At 40.5% G+C, this 17,875-nt stretch overlaps 1 protein-coding gene across 4 annotated transcripts in view; it reads left to right on the top strand.

Annotated features, from left to right (window-relative positions):
• TPK1 (thiamin pyrophosphokinase 1) overlaps positions 1–17,875 on the top strand; it is a 730,092-nt gene that overhangs the window by 544,679 nt on the left and 167,538 nt on the right. The window lies entirely within an intron of this gene.

Below are 17,875 nucleotides of genomic sequence, written 5' to 3'. Positions count from 1 at the left end.
GGACCTGTCCTGTCCTAAATTGCACAAAGATCCCATTAAAGAGGTTGTCCCACAAAAAATACCCTACCTATTTCACACCAGAAACTGGATTTTAATACTTTAATTCATTTAATACTTTAACTGTAATTGCGTGCAATTAAAAATGTACCATATTTAATAAAATGTATATGTTTAGCGCCACCTGCTGTTTGTTCCCTACCTTACCAGTAACATCAGTGAGGTGGACACACATGCTCAGTTACATCCTTCAGCTGGCATCAGCCCTATCTAATGTTAGAAACTGTGACAATTACAGGGGGAGAGCAGCAGCACAAAGGACATGCCTCATGAGAAAGGATATGCCCCTTGACTTGAAATAGGGACAGACGTGCAGCAGAAAGGACATGCCCCTTGAGTAAGGGCATGCCTTCTGAGCTGTTATAGGGACAGAGCAATTGGAGAAATTAACAGGAAAAGCCATGGATCCATGTGAGGTACAGAGCAGGTTCTAGCTTTGTTAGACAAAGTAATGGAGTATATGATGTCTGATTTTTATGTTTTATGTTTCATTAAAGGGTTGTATGGAGAAAGCGCAAATGATGACCTTGGCTCAATACATGGCAGGGTACCTGTGCATACATTTAAACCCTTAGATGCCACTATCAATAGACACTGCAGCATCTGTGACATTAGACAGAGGGAGGGAGCACCTTCTGTCCTCTATCTGGAGTCCCAAAATTGAAAACTGAAATTGTGGGCTCTGATCAGTTGCCATTACAGCTTGGGGTCTCAGACCTGTCATGGCTAGCTGCCTGTGAAACTGTGTCTGGGACATAGCTTCACAGGCAGTCTGTCAGAATCCCATAGCCTGCAATGGTATGTTATTGCAATTTATGGTACAAGAGATCAGAGAATCGCATGTTCAAGTCCCCTAAGGGGACTAAAAATTACTGTGTAAAAAGTAAAAAAAAAAAAAGCTTACACAAATAATAAAAATTATAATCATCCCCATTTCCCAATTTTACAAATAAAAATAAACAATAAAAAATAAACATAATAGGTATTGCTATGTCTAAACATTTTTCAGGCATATGGAACACCATAATAGAAAATAAAAATGCACGATTCTCTATTTTTTGGTGACCTTGTTTCCCCCAAAAATTTAAGGAAAAGCAGTAGACTCAAATGTAAAAAAAAAAATTAAAATAAAATGGGTTTGAGAAAATGCTGATACAAAGAAAAATATTTTTTCGAAGTTTTTAATTTTTTTAAAGTAAAGCATAATAAAAGCTATACAAATTTGGTATCCCCAAAATGGTACTGAACCACAGAATAAGGACATTATGTAACATTTAATGCATAGTGAATACCTTAATATCAAAACCCAAAAAGCCTTTTTTTTTTTTTTACCTGAACCCAAGGTTTTTCAGTACAACTAGATATGAGCGATGTTAGGAAAAATTAGATTCAGCTGCTGCACTGAATTTCACAAAGAAATTAGATTTGTGACAAATTACTTCATCCCGAAGTGCATTCCTTTGTATGTAGCAGGCACAATAACGGGGAACGGCAAAAAAATACACAATCATCTTCTCGATTTGATCACGGAGAGTCTATCACTGCCATCTTGATTGAGAAAATCACACGAAATCTCACACGGTGATCTAATGACGTGAAGTGGCGAAATCAAATTTTTCCTGAAATTCGGATAGAAGTCCACTTCAGATGCTTCAATTCTGTCAACACTAAATACAACATCGAGTAAATTAAATGATGCCATTAAAAAATGCAACTTGTCCCTCAAAAAATAAGCCCTTATATGCATAAGTGAATGGAACATTTAAAAAGGGATAACCCCCTTTAATTTAAATTGGAACTGTGCCATGCCATGGTATTGCAGTAGGGATACTGAACACTTACAGTATTGCCAGAATTCAGCACAAAATATAGCTCATCAATGTGTTTTCCAGTAAGAAGACTCTTCTTGATCAGCTGATTGTGGAGGGACCCTACAGGCAAATAGTCTTGTTCAAAATGAAGAAATATCTCTAATTGCAAAAATCATTTATTTTAGGCTGCCATAGTTAACTGCATCCATATGACATGTTTGGCAATATTATTCAGTCAGGAGTATCACTCATTTAGTGTATAGCGGTATAATTCAGTCATTGCAAGATGTTTTTATTATGTCTCTGTTAGGTGCTATTATTCTTTCACTGTATGGCGGTATCAAACTCTAAGTGTTGCTATTACACTTGTTATTCAGCTGTTGTGACTTTTTTGAATGTCAGTAGCAGCCTGTCATTCCCGTTGAAAACATCATATTCCTCTGCTCCCCACCACTCCATTCCAACTCACTGGCTCCCTGCCACTCTTCACTGGTCTTCCAGCACCCGTCCTGTAAACTTTCAGATAGACGGGATCATGTCCTCCTTTGTGGCCATGACTAGCTTCTGTAATGACATATTCCAAGTAGAATATCACTTCAAAGTCACTTGCCTGTTGGGGATGTGGCAATGTTAAGGCAGGGTCATTGGCTCCTGTGGCGTACATGGCCCTGTTCGCCCAAAAGTTTACAGTATCAGGATCAGAAGACCTCAAAAGGGAGCCAGGGAAATGACAGTGTCACAATGACTCGGGAAAGCCTGCTGTAAAGTTTCAAGATCTGTACTTTTTCACAAAAATAGTTAAGTTCAGCCAGGAAATCTTGGACATCACAGATGCAGTTGTTGAAGATTAAGTAATTTTAAAGTTTAAAGTAATTTTACCCAAACTAGTTCTAAATACATGTAATAAAAGTTAACATCGTGAACTTCATATAGCTGCACAGAACATTCCTTCGAGTGTACATTTTTTGCCAGAACACGGGCCGTGAAATTGTATAGCAGCTCCATTTATAGCAGGAAGCACGCCTGCAATGTTGTGTGAAGAACAAATAGACCTGTCCAGTCTACATCTAGCATCAGCTAGAACACCCCAAAGTACACTCTTCATTTTATAAGCATAATTATTTCCCATCATCCATCTTCACTGGACAGAAAATGGTAAATCAGCTTATTTTGACAAGCAAGGAGACAGGCAGAAAATATAGAAATGATCCTGACATAGCTGAAGCCAATGATAAATTGACCTCTCTATATGTACTCATTTGTCATTTCTCCAGTAAATATACTTTAATTGTTTTCCTTTTCCATTGCCCAGAATCAGCCATAAAAAATGTGATATGTCAGGATGCCAAAACGGTTTTAGAACCCTAAGAAGGGAGGACTTGTAAGTGTCGAGTGAATTATTACTCCTCGAGTCAAGACTAAAATGATGAGTAAGGAAGATCATGGGAGGACTGATAGTTATGTCTTTGCCACACGTTTAAGATGAATTTGCATTTGTAAAGTTATGAAGTAACTCTGTGAAAAAAAGTATTTTCGCCAAATTGGAATTGAAATATAGTTACTGTTGATAAAAGTTTACATATGGCATAAAGCTGGATTCACACGTAGGGCCAATGTTACATGCAGAATGCATCCGACATGCAGATAAAGTTTTGAAATTATTCCAGCAAAAGAGTTCAGATGTAATAGCTGCAGCTACACGACAAATAAATCGTTGTGCCTATTAACAATCAAACTGTCTTTAACTCCAATAATTTGAAAACCGTGCCAACCTACCCATCTCAGCATGGTTATGGCCACAATGTGTAAAACCAGCCTAAGATAATTGGAAACAATAAAAGACAACTTAGTCACTGTACTTTCACACAATTTAATAGAAAATGGTGTAAATTTCCCTTCATTAAAAAAATATGCCTACAAGACCACTTATAGCCACTAGGGGGTCTCACTTCCATGTGCAGTCCACTGCCTGTTGTTATGGAAGATCTGTCTGTAGTAACTGAGACACAAAAGGCGGCTCAAAGGAAATAGGGGTGTGTCAGAGCTAGCAGAGATTCTGATTCCTGAGCCCGATAAAAGAACTGCCTCTACATGGTTTCTGTAGAGCAGATAAGCTCCTGTATGTCTGTAAGTGTGATCTCTCCCACCTTATCACCTTTCTGAGCTCCATAGAAGAAAACAAACATAGTGGGAAGTAAGGGAAGTGAGGTCACTGCGCACAGTACAAGAAGATTCAACAGAATGGAGACACCCCCTGCTTGTAAGAGAAATGCATCTGGCTGTGCAAGTGAAACAGGTAATAATATGGCTTTGGAAGACAGTAGGGAAGCCCAAAAAAAAGATCTGCTGCTTCATAGTTATAATTCTACAAGGAAGCACTTGAAAGCTACCTTGAGAATTAAGGTACACTTTAGAAAATCATCATTTTTCTATCCTTTTGATACAACTAAAAGGCAAGAAATTAATATAGGTATATTATCGAAAAAATTATTGTTATATTTTTGTATGTATTTTTTTTATTGAAGTATTTGAAGTGCTTTGATTTGCTCAATCTTGAAGTGAAGTTTACTTTTAAAGTCCATATATGTGTGTTGGGTAGGTTAGAAAGTACCTGGGCCTTTAAAAGATGTAGTAGTTTCTCCCTTTTCATGTTGTTCTGACTTCTACCTTTTAAGGAGGCTCTTTAAAAAGCAAAATCTAAATTAGAACCCCATGGGCATTCTCTTTTAGATATACATGCCAGAAACACTTTGTTCCTGCCTGCTGTGTGATTGCTGTCTCATTCTAGCTATCTGCATTGTATAGATATAATAATAATAGCAATCTGCATTATGGCACATACTGTGCACGCTTTACATCTCCCCTGCTGTGTGGTACCCTTCTCACTCACATTGCAGAAGTTGTACTTCCTCATCTCACCACTCTAGACTGTAATGTCTCCAGAGTCCTCGCTCTCTCTTCTGCAGTTGAAATTATTCTACAAACTGCCGAGTGACATCTTAAGGAGGATGCAGCTTCAGGATTAATAACGAGAGAGAACAGCCTGTGTGATGAAAAACCTAAAGGTGCCCACACACATTAGATTAAAGGGGTTGTCTGAGATAATAAAAAATGTCTTAAAATAAAATACAAAAACATGATATACTGAATTTTAGACTGCAGACCGCTGAGAGCAGTGGTCGGCTGCAGTGGCCTCATGCCACATCCAGGCACATACAGCCCCTTTAACATCAGACAAATCTCCCTTTTCAGTAAAAAATGTAATCGCATGTTAGATTTCAACATGCCCAATCCTTTGTTCTCACCTAGAGATGAGCGAATTTGTAAAAAAATTCTATTCGCCGGTTCGCTGAATAAAAAAAATAAAATTTGGTTTGATCCGAATATATTTGCGGCGAATCACGTTAAAAACTGCTATTTCCTGGCTGCAGAGAGCCTTTATAGTGGTGTAGAACACTGTGCCTTGCAGTAACATTCATAGGGAGTCTGCTTTGGTAGTGAAATAATACTGAGAGTCCGTATGACATGCAGATGACAGGTGTCGCTCTTAGAATCACTGCACACTTCACTTATTTGGGTAGTCAGGGGGCCAAAACTGACCAAATAACTCAAGTACGAACTCAGCCTTACAGGTCGATCTTAGTGCCAAGAAAAAGCACAATCCTTTTACACCTTCGTCAGTTGATTCCACAGAGATGTCTACAGAACCTGTTTTATTAAACGCTTATACAAGTAGAGCCCCCCGAGTGGAGAGGGTGTCAGCAGTTAGTTTGTGCTGACATCACTGATTATTTTGCCCTTCCTCTGATCCATCAGAACATTAACCCCCAAAAAATGGACCTTGTCTGTGGAGCATCCGCCTTAACGCCATCAGCATTTGATCAGTATTCCATCAGTATTGCTAATGCCCCCAAAAAACAGGAGTGTACCAAAAAAGAGTTGACACGTGAACAGAATATTTGCATGTCTGTGTTTTGTACCCACTCCTGCTTTTGGCTACCAAATCATAAGCCAATTCTGATGGGACCATACAGGCTGCTACACAGAGTATCTGTTGTGTGTCTAATTTTCCCTTCCTTCTAACAGATCAGGGTCAAATAAAGAGAGGTCAAATAATGAGGAGTCCACAGAGTGGCCCTATGACATAGTGGTGAGGTGGAAGCAGCATGAGGAGACTACAGAGTGGCCTAATGACAGAGCCTGGAGGTGGCAGTAGCATGAGGAGGCCACAGAGTGGCAAAGTGACATAGTGTGGAGGTGTTGGCAGCATCAGGAGACCACAGAGTAACAAGGTGACATAGTGTGGATGTAGCGGCAGCATCAGGAAGCCACAGAGTGGCAAGGTGATATATTGTGGAGGTCACAGCAGCATCAGGAGACCACAGAGTGGCAAGGTGACAGTGTGGAGGTGGCAGCAGCAGCATGAGGAAGCCACAGAGTGGCAAGGTGACATATTGTGGAGGTATCAGCAGCATCAGGACACCACAGAGTGACCTAGTGACATAGTGTGGAGGTGGGTGGCAATAACAGTACCCTCTGATGATGGTGGGTGTAAGGAGGAGCACTTGGCATCAGATGTGTGGCATCAGGCGGGTGGGAGCATCAGAATAGTAGCTGAGGCAGGTAGCCAGAAGAAACCAGTTTCTTTTGTCAAAGTGTTGGTGTGGCACCATGGATGATCTAGTCTGATGCATCAGGCATTGGTGGGTGGAAAACCTGGCTGATCCATGCCTGATTCATCTATTTAGGGTGGACAGGCGAGTTCTCCTTGGGGTAACTATGGCCCCCGCCACACTAAACACCCACTCTGATGCCACACTACTGGCTGGGCAGGACAGCTTTTCCAGGGAAAACTTGGCCAGTTGTGGCCACAAATCCAGTTTGGCTGCCCAGTAGTCCAGTGGATCTTCAATGTGGGGCGGCAGGGTGTTGTCCAAGTATGCCACCACCTGCTGGTTCAGGTTCTGCTCTAGGTCTAGCTGCTGGTGAGTAGTTTCTTCACTAGGCGGGTAAAGAAAGCTGCTCATCATCAACTCTACTCTCAGGCTGCTGCTGATGGAGCTGTTACTGCTCCTGCCACCCCACCCCTCCCCTGCAGCCATGGCAGTGGAACGTGAGCACAGAGGGCCCCCCCCCCCCCCGGTCAGACCTGCAAGAGGATGGACTATGGCGCAGATAGGCAGCAGCCAACTGACTACATAGGATGTCTCTATAGTAGTTCAGTTTGTCCTCCCTCTGAGCCCCTATTTTGGACCACTATCGAGGGTCCATCAAGATGTAGAGCCAGAAGTCATCCCTCTGCCAAATAGTGACAATTCGGCTGTCACTACGCAAGCAAGTGAGCATGCATCGGGCCATTTGTGCAAGTGACTCGGAAGGACTCGCTGCCTTCATCTCCACTGCATACTGCCACGGTGTGTCTGGGTCCTCTGTCTCCTCTTCCTCATTGCCCTCCTCCTGCTCCTCCTCTCCTGTCACCTGTGTAGCAAAACCACCCATTTCACTACACATGGCCTTTCTCTGTTCGTACAGTTAGTATATGGAGGCTGGAATTCCAACGGGTGGAAACGTTGCATATCAGCCTATGTTGGGGGATGCCGTTCTGCCACTGCAGCTCAAGGAGTGGCCATTTTTAGGATGTCTTGTAGATGGGTGGAAGACTTCAGGAACTGCTTGACAACCAGATTGAACGTGTGTCCCTTGCAGGACACATGGCTCAGCCCTCCTTGATGCAGTGCCGACACTATGTTCTTTCGGTTGTTGGTCACCATGCTTCCAATTTAAATTTGTCGCTGAGAATGCTAGGATTCGATTTCTTGCTGAAGGACACAGAGCCATTATACATCTCTGTCATTCCAGCAAACCGTTCTTGTGTAACTTCATTTGCCCAGGCAAACCAGGTGCAGAACAGCGTGAGAGTGATGAGGAGTCGCACATGGCTTGCATACACTACATGCCTCCAACATAATTCTTGGATCTCTACATGAAAATAATGTATTTGCTGTAAATCGCGAGAAAGGCATAGTTGGAGACTTTGACTTCACAAGAGATACAGAGTAGCGGAGTTTAGCCACCTCTATTTGCTTCCTGCTGTTTACTGCTCCTGAACCAAAATTGGGGCAACCAGTTTCAGCTTCTTATGATGTCTATGTCTACGTAGTCCTTTTGTTATGGCTTTGCACAGGGAGCAAGATTGTAGCACACTATTCTGATGGAACTCCTGATCATAAGAAACTGGACTCCAAAGCAGAGGCTCTCCTCTCATGTCTTGTATGCTGTGGAGATCGAATGCAGACAGAGCAGATAAAAACACATGAATATTTTCATCTTACTGGAGCTGCTTGATTTAATTGTGAATAGATGGTAAAGGCAAAGTCTGCTGGTGTGTTGTCATCAGCATCTTCATTATGTTTACTGCAGGACCCACGACGATATAATTCAGTCCATACAGCAAAAGAAGGTTTACAATCGCCCATCAATTTTCCCCAAAAAAACATGTTTGAAATAAAAAATGTCACCAATGAAAGGATAATGCAGAAGAAAATCTACAATTAACCATCAATTTTCCCCAAAAAAGCCTGTTTCACATAAAAAAATTAACCACTACGTAGTTCAGTCCATACCGCAAAAAGGGCTTTACCACATATAACTGCACCTATGAACAGAAAATAGGCCCTTCATTTTTTCCACTTTTCCACTAAACAAGGCATTTCAACATATAGAATCAGCAGGTTTGGTGTGTGTATTCACCTCAGGTTATAATGGTGAGTGTGTATACACCTGAAGTTCAGTTTGCCAGTGTCATTAATAGATTAATCGCCAGGTGTGTTCCTCCACCTGCAGGAATATACCCACTTTATTCCAAGACAGATTGGTAAAAAATGAAGCGGTCATAGGTAATCTGTAAAACAATTATAAATTAGGCGATGTGGCAGAAAGGTTTGCGTTGTATATGTGGCATCCCACTATACCGCACTGCCTAAAACGCCTTTTACCTTTCCGGATGGCTTCTATTGCTGTAAGTGTCCTTTGTGAATGTGCCCATTCATATGAATCTTGGTATTCAAAAAGTCTTACAAGAGGTATAAAAGGGGATGTTAGTTGCCCCAGCAGGTCACCACTGAGGAAGGGATATAGTGGAAACCCCGAAACGCGTTTGGTTAGGACCGGCTATATTTACAGATGAAAAAAAAACATATTTGCCTTTATCTGTCTTCTTTGAAAAATCCAGATTGAAAGATATCCCTCTGGAACCCCACCGACTCCCTGGTGTTGCCGGACACTGGCTGCATCACACACCTTGAGATTCCTGTAATACTCACCACAAACCTGGTCAATTAAGGATCATATGAACGGCCCGTTTACAAAGGACATATACAGCAATAGAAGCCGTCCGGAAAGGTAAAAGGCGTTTTAGGCAGTGCGGTATAGTGGGATGCCACATATACACCGCAAACCGTTCTGCCATATTGCCTAATTTATGATTGTTTTACAGAAAACCTATGACCGCTTCATTTTTTACCAATCTGTCTTGGAATAGAGTGGGTATATCCCTGCAGGTGGAGGAACACACCTGCCAATTAATCTATTAATGACACTGGCAAACTGAACTTCAGGTGTATACACACTCACCATTATAACCTTAGGTGGATACACACACCAAACCTGCTGATTCTACTACAACATGCATTTAACCTCTTCATGTGAGAGGATCAACAGATATCATATTTAATTGGATCTATTTTATTCAGAGTTTATTTTATGTCCGTATTTGCTATAAATGTCAGTTTTATATTGTTTTTATTGTGTATGCTTTGCAGAGAATACATAATTCATGACCTTATACATGCAGTATTCCAGTATTTGAGTGCTCAGCCCAATCTTTAACTTTCTTTATACTATTGCGTTGGTTGGGTGGACCAACAGTGCTTTGTAGCACCACTCCTTTTGTTAAAGGTACAGTGAGCCACTATTACCTGTGTCTTTTCAACATATAAGAGCAACGCTAAACGGTGAATATTTTTTTATTTTTCAACTAATACATGGCAAAAAGGGCTTTAGAATATATAACTGCACTGCTGAACGGCAATTAGGCCCTAATTTGTTCCCCACTTTTACACTACACAAAAGGTTTTTCAACATATCAGTCCAACGATGAACGGCAAATATATTTTTCTTTTGCCACTAATACACGGCAAACAGGGCTTTAGAATATATAACTTCACAGCTCAAGGGCAAATATATTTTTCTTTTGCTACTAATGCATGGCGAAAAGGGCTTTACAAAATATAACTGCACCGCACAAGGGCAAATAACACTTACTGTAGAAATATATTTCCTTGTAATAAACCCTGTTAATGCCTGTATCAAACAGCACTTGCACCCCAATAACAAGAACGGTTTTCTGGAATTACAGAGCTGTATAATGGCAATTTGGATCCCCAGTCAGTGCAGCAAGGTGTAATAGGATTGTTCCTATTACCCAGTGTGTGACCTCTCCTACTGAACCCTATTCTACATAAATGCTGTGGAATGATTCCTTCCTATCCTTTCACTGCACTTATAAATCGTTTTTTTCACCACAATCAAGTCTTTCCTATCACTATCCCTAGCGCCTGCTGACATCTCTCCCTGCACTAAGTATGCCGGAAAATGGCTGAATCCAAGATGGCTGAGGGTATTTATAGGGCTGTAACATCACAGGGCTGGCTGGCTGCTGATTGGTTGCATGCATGGCATTATGGGTGATCCTGCTTTCGAGAGTTCTTTGCTCCATGTCCTCACACGTGTAGCAGCCATTTTAGGAAAAAAAATTGATTCGTTATCACGAAGCGTGAGGACATTCAGCTTCAGTGCAAATCAAATTTTTACTGAAATTTGGATCGAATTCCACTTTGTCAGCTTCGAGTCGCTCATCTCTATTCTCATCACTTTCAGAGGTATATGGCAGAGGCTTGTTCCTCTTTCCCCAATTGAGAACACATGTACGCTTGGCTCATGTGTATGGAGGGGTAGGAAGGGGAGCTTCTGTTGCCAGAGCCTGACTATAGAGAAGACTGTTTTTGCCCAGTGTCTAGTTATCCACAAAATGTTGTATAACAGTAGTAAATACATTAAGGGTTAAAACAGTGCTAAGGAGAAGGGCGGCTTATTAAAGGGGTTCTCCGGGAATTATTTAAAATGGCTGCCAGCAACCTGTTCTAGAATATGAGGGCTGGTTGCCTCCACTTGCAAATTTGCCTGGGGGGTGTAGGAGCAGGTCCTAACTACACACTACGCTCTGGCACTTGCATATACTACACATTGGTGAGTGTTTTTGTCAAGCTTCTCAGACATGATGGCATATCATAGAGAGGATCACATCATTACCATTATAGAGCTGTGTAATGTGTAGTGAGACCATGCCCCTTTCACCTGTCTAGGCAGCCCTGCAAATGGAAGGAACCATGGGCAGACTGGCCATAGACCCTATAGAGAAATTTCCCTGTGGGCCCATGCCTAGAGGGCCACCCAAGCCATCCTCTTGCCCTCCATCCAGGTACTGTACATAAAGATCTGATGCTCTCAGTGGTAATTTGTTTAGGCAGGATTTTGTGCTGCACCTTGGTATATGGTTCTGCTGAGGTAGCATTTTGTACTGCACGGTGGTATTGCAGGCCCTGGCTACTTCTGTGTATTTGGACCCGCCTACAAGATGGGTCAATTTTTTTATTTTTCCAGGGCCGCTTTGTGTTCCCAGTCTGCCCCTGGAAGCTACCAGTCTGCTCACATTCTAGGACATGTTGCTGGTAGCCATTTTAAATAATTCCCAGAGAACTCCTTTAAGAAATCTTACAAAGCTGTTTATGGTATATTTCCATTTTGTAGCTATTGGCAATAATTAAAAGGTAATATTTGGTAATTCCATATGTTTCAAATACCTTTTTACATATATTCTATAGGTTTCTCCATCAAGTTAATCATCTTACTGGCAATCCATAATGCGCTGAAGTGTAAACTGCAGGGAAACTGACATTTTGTGGCTGCCCCATTAAATATTGAGTGTAGATCTCCCTTACAGCTATAGTGTCTGTATTTGCAAGAATTAAGAAATGCTTCCATAAGTCGTCCATGGGCGCACAACATGTAGACATACATGAGTTTATTTTTTTTTGTTCCAGTAAAATAATTATTCTTTAAATGGCCAATTTATGCTGTTAAGAGGGGATGAAAGGACTCTCTAAATTATTCTTCATATCAATGAGTTTCTCAATAGGTCACATCAATAAATCATGTGGGAAAAGCTTCAAAAAGCAATTGTGGCCACATTTGCTGCCTGCTTTATTGAGGTTAGGTTTACATTAATGGCATTTTACTATAATAAGACGGTTTTAGAAAGACCTTGCTTTAATCCTCAATGGCGGTGGTCATACAAATGCACTAATGAAAAGCAATTTCTATAGGAACAGTCCATAACTTGTGACCATTTCCACAATTTATATTAATTTCACTAGAAATGTTTTGTACACTCTTGAAATTAACCTCTTAGTGACCAAGCACATTTTTTTTTTTTATTGCATTCCAAGAGCTATAACTTTTAAGTTTTTTCTTCAATATACCTTTATGAGGCATTATTTTTTGCAGGACAAGTTATAGTTTTTAATGCACCATTTTGGGTACATATAATCATTAATTAACGCCAGCTATCTGTCTTAAACCCCCTTTGTTTACATCAGTAAAAAGGCGTATTGGTGGTCACTAAGGGAGAAATATTACATTTAATAAAAAAAACAATCACCCAACACCAAATGTTCTTTACTATTTTATGAACTTATTATAGACTACACTTTTAGAGCAATACTAATAGACAGTGAATACATTTTTACTGGATTTACAACTAGGCTTGCCTTTGCCGGAGGCATAAATGTATTTTCCTGCCCTAACCTTGTATCTAAATACCCTGACAGAGGCACAAATGCTGTGCCAAGCTACAGTGAAAAGCACAGAGGACACATACAAGGGCTGGACTATAGGATGGTGTGAAATTTAGTCATAAATACAAAATGATTTTTTGGTGTGCATTTTTAGATTAGTGGACTGTCCATTTCCAGTACTACAAAAACAAAGCAGCCTTTCGAATAGGTGGTATGTTTAATGAAAGGCTTTTATAGACACTGTCATATTTCAAATAAATTAATAATCACTGCTGGGTTATATAGAAAACGGGCAACATTTTGTTTTGCATGAGGGAATTAATCAGTTGAGGTTCTAGAAGATGAAACCATGGCCATTTGGATTATAGTTCAGGGTAGCAATCTTATTCCATATACCAAGAATTCTAAATCCTCCTTGGTATTGTTCCTTTTACAACTTGAAGATATTCTGTAACTAACTCCTGAAAAGTAGAGAATTTGTATTCAGAGTCAGCCATTTTTTATACACCATATTCAAGGAAACTTCAAGGTAAAATGTGTACAACGCGTTATGACTGGTTCAGGGACCTCAGGGGGGGGGGGGGGGTACATGGCAAAAGAACTCAAATGAAAGTAAGAATTCCTTTGTCATGACCCACCTCGTAAGACGCTACAGTAGGGATAACATTGCATACAATTTGCCAAATTTGTAGGTTTTATCTACAATGTACCTCTTTAAAGTAGTATTGGGGTATGGGAACATTGCATTTTCCAAGTAGTTCAATATTTTTATTTTATTTTTAGCAAGAAACTTTGTATCTGTTGAGTTGTAACTTGGTTTCTTGTAGCATAGACCGTAGAGTTGGTGGCAGGACACAAACCCTTCTGTGAATTTAGTTACCCTTTGTGGCTTAGTTTATTTGAAATGACTCTGTGGGGAATGTCAATTTATTGCACTACAAATAACAGGAACGGTGGTTGAAAGCCTATGAGGAACATTAGGACAGAACAGATTCCAAGGAGTGACTGTTTCTCTAAATCTGCAGGAATGAGCATTACAGGACTGTGGTGTGCACATTGTTTGTCTCCAATGCAGCCTAGGGAAATCTTTGCCTCTCTTCCGCTACCTTAAGTGATACTGTGTTTACTTGTAGACAATTACTCTATATACCATAGTACCCCAGTGAATAGTTAGATACAAATTTGTTTCCTGCAATATAACTATTTACTAATGTTACTAATATGTGATGCCCTGATAAGCAGAAAATGCAAGAATTTGTTTAACATAAAGATTCTTCAGTCGTTTAACATAATTGTACTAGCTGCTTGTTGAGATAATGATTCGATGAAATGTGTAGACTAATATGTCTAATAACAGTAGGGTGAAGGTCATTTATTATATTATTTATTATCATGACTTTTTTTTTCTGAACATATGTTGAATGTATTATTACCAGTCAGTCAGTCTCTTGGCATTGATTTCATGGAATCGGGTACCGTATATCCCATATTATGATTAGCGTGAATCGAAGTTCACAAAGTCTGTGAAAATCCGAGTTGCCTTGAAGTCAAATTTCCTTGTGCCTATTGATAGCGAATCAATTTTCCATGAAATTGCGTTAAAAAAAAGACGTACCTCATCCATTTGAGGACGAAGAGCCGTCCGCTGCCATCTTGCTTGAAGATCCCTCTCTAAATCCTGTGTGCGGTGATGTTTGACATCACCACACCAGCCGATGGCGGCGGCCAGCTCTATGGGATCAAATGGATGAGGTAAGTATGATTTTTATTTCTTTTTTTTTATTTTACACATTAATTAAGGGGTATTCCATATCGCTAGAATATGTCCCCATTGTCTGATAGGTGCTGGTCCTACCACTGGGACCCACACCTATGTCGAGAACGGAGCAGGGAAGGTGGTGGCTGGAGGACCCCAGGTTTCCCGGGGTCTGGCCACCACCAAGCGCTCTACCCATAGAAGTGAATGGGAGTACACCACGTTTGTGCGGCCACCACTCCCATTCATTTCTACGGGGCCAACAGAAATAGCTAAGCGCTATTTTCAGCGCCTGCATAGAAATGAATGGAGGGCAGCTGCGCCCTCCACCACTTTCAGGCCTCCATTCTCGGTGAAGGTGCAGGTCCCAGAGGTGGAACCAGCACCTATCAGACAATGGGGGCATATCCTAGTTTTACATTATAGCCATGATCCTGGAAATGTATGGTTCTAAGTTTAGTGCTGCCCTTAAAAGATATTTTCATGAAGAGAAATCTTGTAAAATGTCATATTGGATAAAGGAATGAAGGGCCATAATAATAATAATAATAACTCTGCTATCCTGTATATCAAATTTCTGTATACTACTGTACTGTTTCCATGGCAAACATTCATGTCAACACTACATATTTGCTATATATCATCTGTTGTCATCATTTATCATGTTTCAGCATTTGTGCTCAGTTATCAAACATTCTTGCTGCAATCTGGTTTATCTGATGTTATATAGTTTGTTTCATTTATGTCTATATGGCCTCAAGGCGGGGTGGAGGGTGGCGGGCTTAATGTAATACATGATCATGTAAGGTCCAACAGAGTAGGAGCCAGGAACTCCTCCCGCCTCAAAGCGGGTGTCAGCCATCCTTTAGGGAATATGTAAAGGGGTTTTACATATGGTTTTCTTTGCTGAGTACTTGGCATATATTAAAGAGTAAGATTATACGATAAAAGTTAAGAATTAAAATGAAAGCTTTTTGTCAGTGCTTATAAACCAGACTGTGCACTAATCTAACAGCTGAGAAACCAGTCATTCTCACTGCCAGCTACCCTGACAGAGCATGAGGGTGCTGCGCCGAACCATGGCTTGCCAGTCCCAGCAATCTAGGACCTAAAGGTACACATTTAGTAAATTATACAAAATCACATCTACACAGTATAGATATATATATATATATATATATATATATATATATATATAGTGGAACACGATGGTGGCACTGGACAGAAAAAGCAAGCGGGTGCTAAGTCCAAGGGTGTAGCTGCTTACCCTGTAACAATAGATAGGAAAACCGGACAGCACTCCAGGTAAAAGACAAATGGTATTTATTCACCCATGTGGTAAGGCAATGTTTCAGCTCATACAAAGAGCCTTTTTCAAGCAATGAACACGAGTGCATCATGGGGTATATATAGTCCAACCCCTGCCATACAATAATCAATAAAGCAATAAACATCAATTAACATGTTGAGCAAAAATAGAATATTACAAATACATAAAAAAAAACTTCTTAATTCATACAGAGTGCATATGGTCCATGTGAGGACATATCCATATGAAAGTGCAGTGCATACCCATTAGCAATCATACATAATACATAATAAAGTGTCAAGTGGCAACAATTGGATACATATGTGCATCATCACAAAGTAAATAAGTGGGAGGAGTGATGTGATGCATGAAGATCTTTATAACAGAAGAAAAGGAGTAATGACATACCCTGTAAGAGCACCTGAGTCCCACACGGCAACTATCGCCAAACCCGGCATTCGGAAGTTGCTATTGCGCAAGCGCCACGTTGCGTCAAAGACCTACGGCATGAGGTCACAACGTGCCGTGTGAAGAGCATGCGCTCTAGCTATCAGCCATGCCAGCGGCCATTTTGCAATTGGTCGAGACCTCCCTCCCGTGTGCGCATGCCCATAACTGCTGAGATGCGGGCAACGCCATCACGGAGTGTGGCAATTTACACCACGTCCTAAATCCTGGGTATCTTGGAAGATATATGGGGAGGCTGTGTCTCGTCAGAGACACAGACCCTCTACCCAGGTGGGCACAATATGTCGGCAAGTATGACGGAACTCACCACGTTTACCTCCACTTAGTCCACATTACATATCAAATTACTACGCCTAGTGGAGGTCTCTGATAATCAGAAGCTAGTGTACAGTAAAAATATACATGTTTGACACAACCTGGAATATGGCATAAATGCTATCACTAGTATAAAATAACGTAGGCATGTGGACGCAGTGTTCATATGCAGGGCACGTCCACTCCTAATTCTCCAGCATCCATCCCATCTGTGAGAATAAAAAGACCGATGGCATGGCAATGGCCGCTGGCATGGCTGATAGCTAAAGCGCATGCTCTTCACACGGCACGTTGTGACCTCATGCCGTAGGTCTTTGACGCAACTTGGCGCTTGCGCAATAGCAACTTCCGAACGCCGAGTTTGGCGATAGTTGGCATGTGGGACTCGGGTGCTCTTACAGGGTATGTCATTACTCCTTTTCTTCTGTTATACAGATCTTCATGCATCGCATCACTCCTCCAACTTATTTATTTTGTGATGATGCACATATGTATCCAATTGTTGGCACTTGACACTTTATTATGTATGATTGCTAATGGGTATGCACTGCACTTTCATATGGATATGTCCTCACATGGACCATATGCACTTTGTATGAATTAAGACTTTTTTTAATGTATTTGTAAAATTCTATTTTTGCTCAACATGTTAATTGATGTTTATTGATTATTGTATGGCAGGGGTTGGACTATATATACCCCATGATTCACTTGTGTTCATTGCTTGAAAAAGGCTCTTTTGTATGAGCTGAAACGTTGCCTTACCACATGGGTGAATACATAGCATTTGTCTTTTACCTGGAGTGCTGTCCGGTTTTCCTATATATATATATATATATATATATATATATATATATATATATACATACTGACGAGCAAAAGGGGAACAATGTTTTGAACTTTTGACTTTCAGGCTCCATATCTCACTACAGCTTCAAACGTGAGACTACCATCATTTTATAGATAATCATCTTGGCTATCTCATACAAAAATTGGACTTGCAACTATTTAGTATATGATTAGTTATGCAGATTCATGTTACTGTTTTGCTCCTAAAATTCTAAATTTTATTTTTTATTATTTTCCTAGTATTTTGTAAATCCACCTTTTGGCTTTCAACACTGCCTGAATCCTTCTGCACATGATCTCGATCAGATTCAAGCATGTCATTGAACCATTTCTTCGCCAATCTCGACATATGCTTCGGGTCGTTGTGTGTATATATATATATATATATATATATATT

The sequence above is a fragment of the Bufo gargarizans genome, chromosome 5 (assembly GCF_014858855.1).
Source record: "Bufo gargarizans isolate SCDJY-AF-19 chromosome 5, ASM1485885v1, whole genome shotgun sequence".
Classification (NCBI taxonomy): domain Eukaryota; kingdom Metazoa; phylum Chordata; class Amphibia; order Anura; family Bufonidae; genus Bufo; species Bufo gargarizans.
The sequence above is the reverse complement of the archived record's forward strand: the minus strand, read 5'-3'. Positions and strand labels throughout refer to the sequence as shown.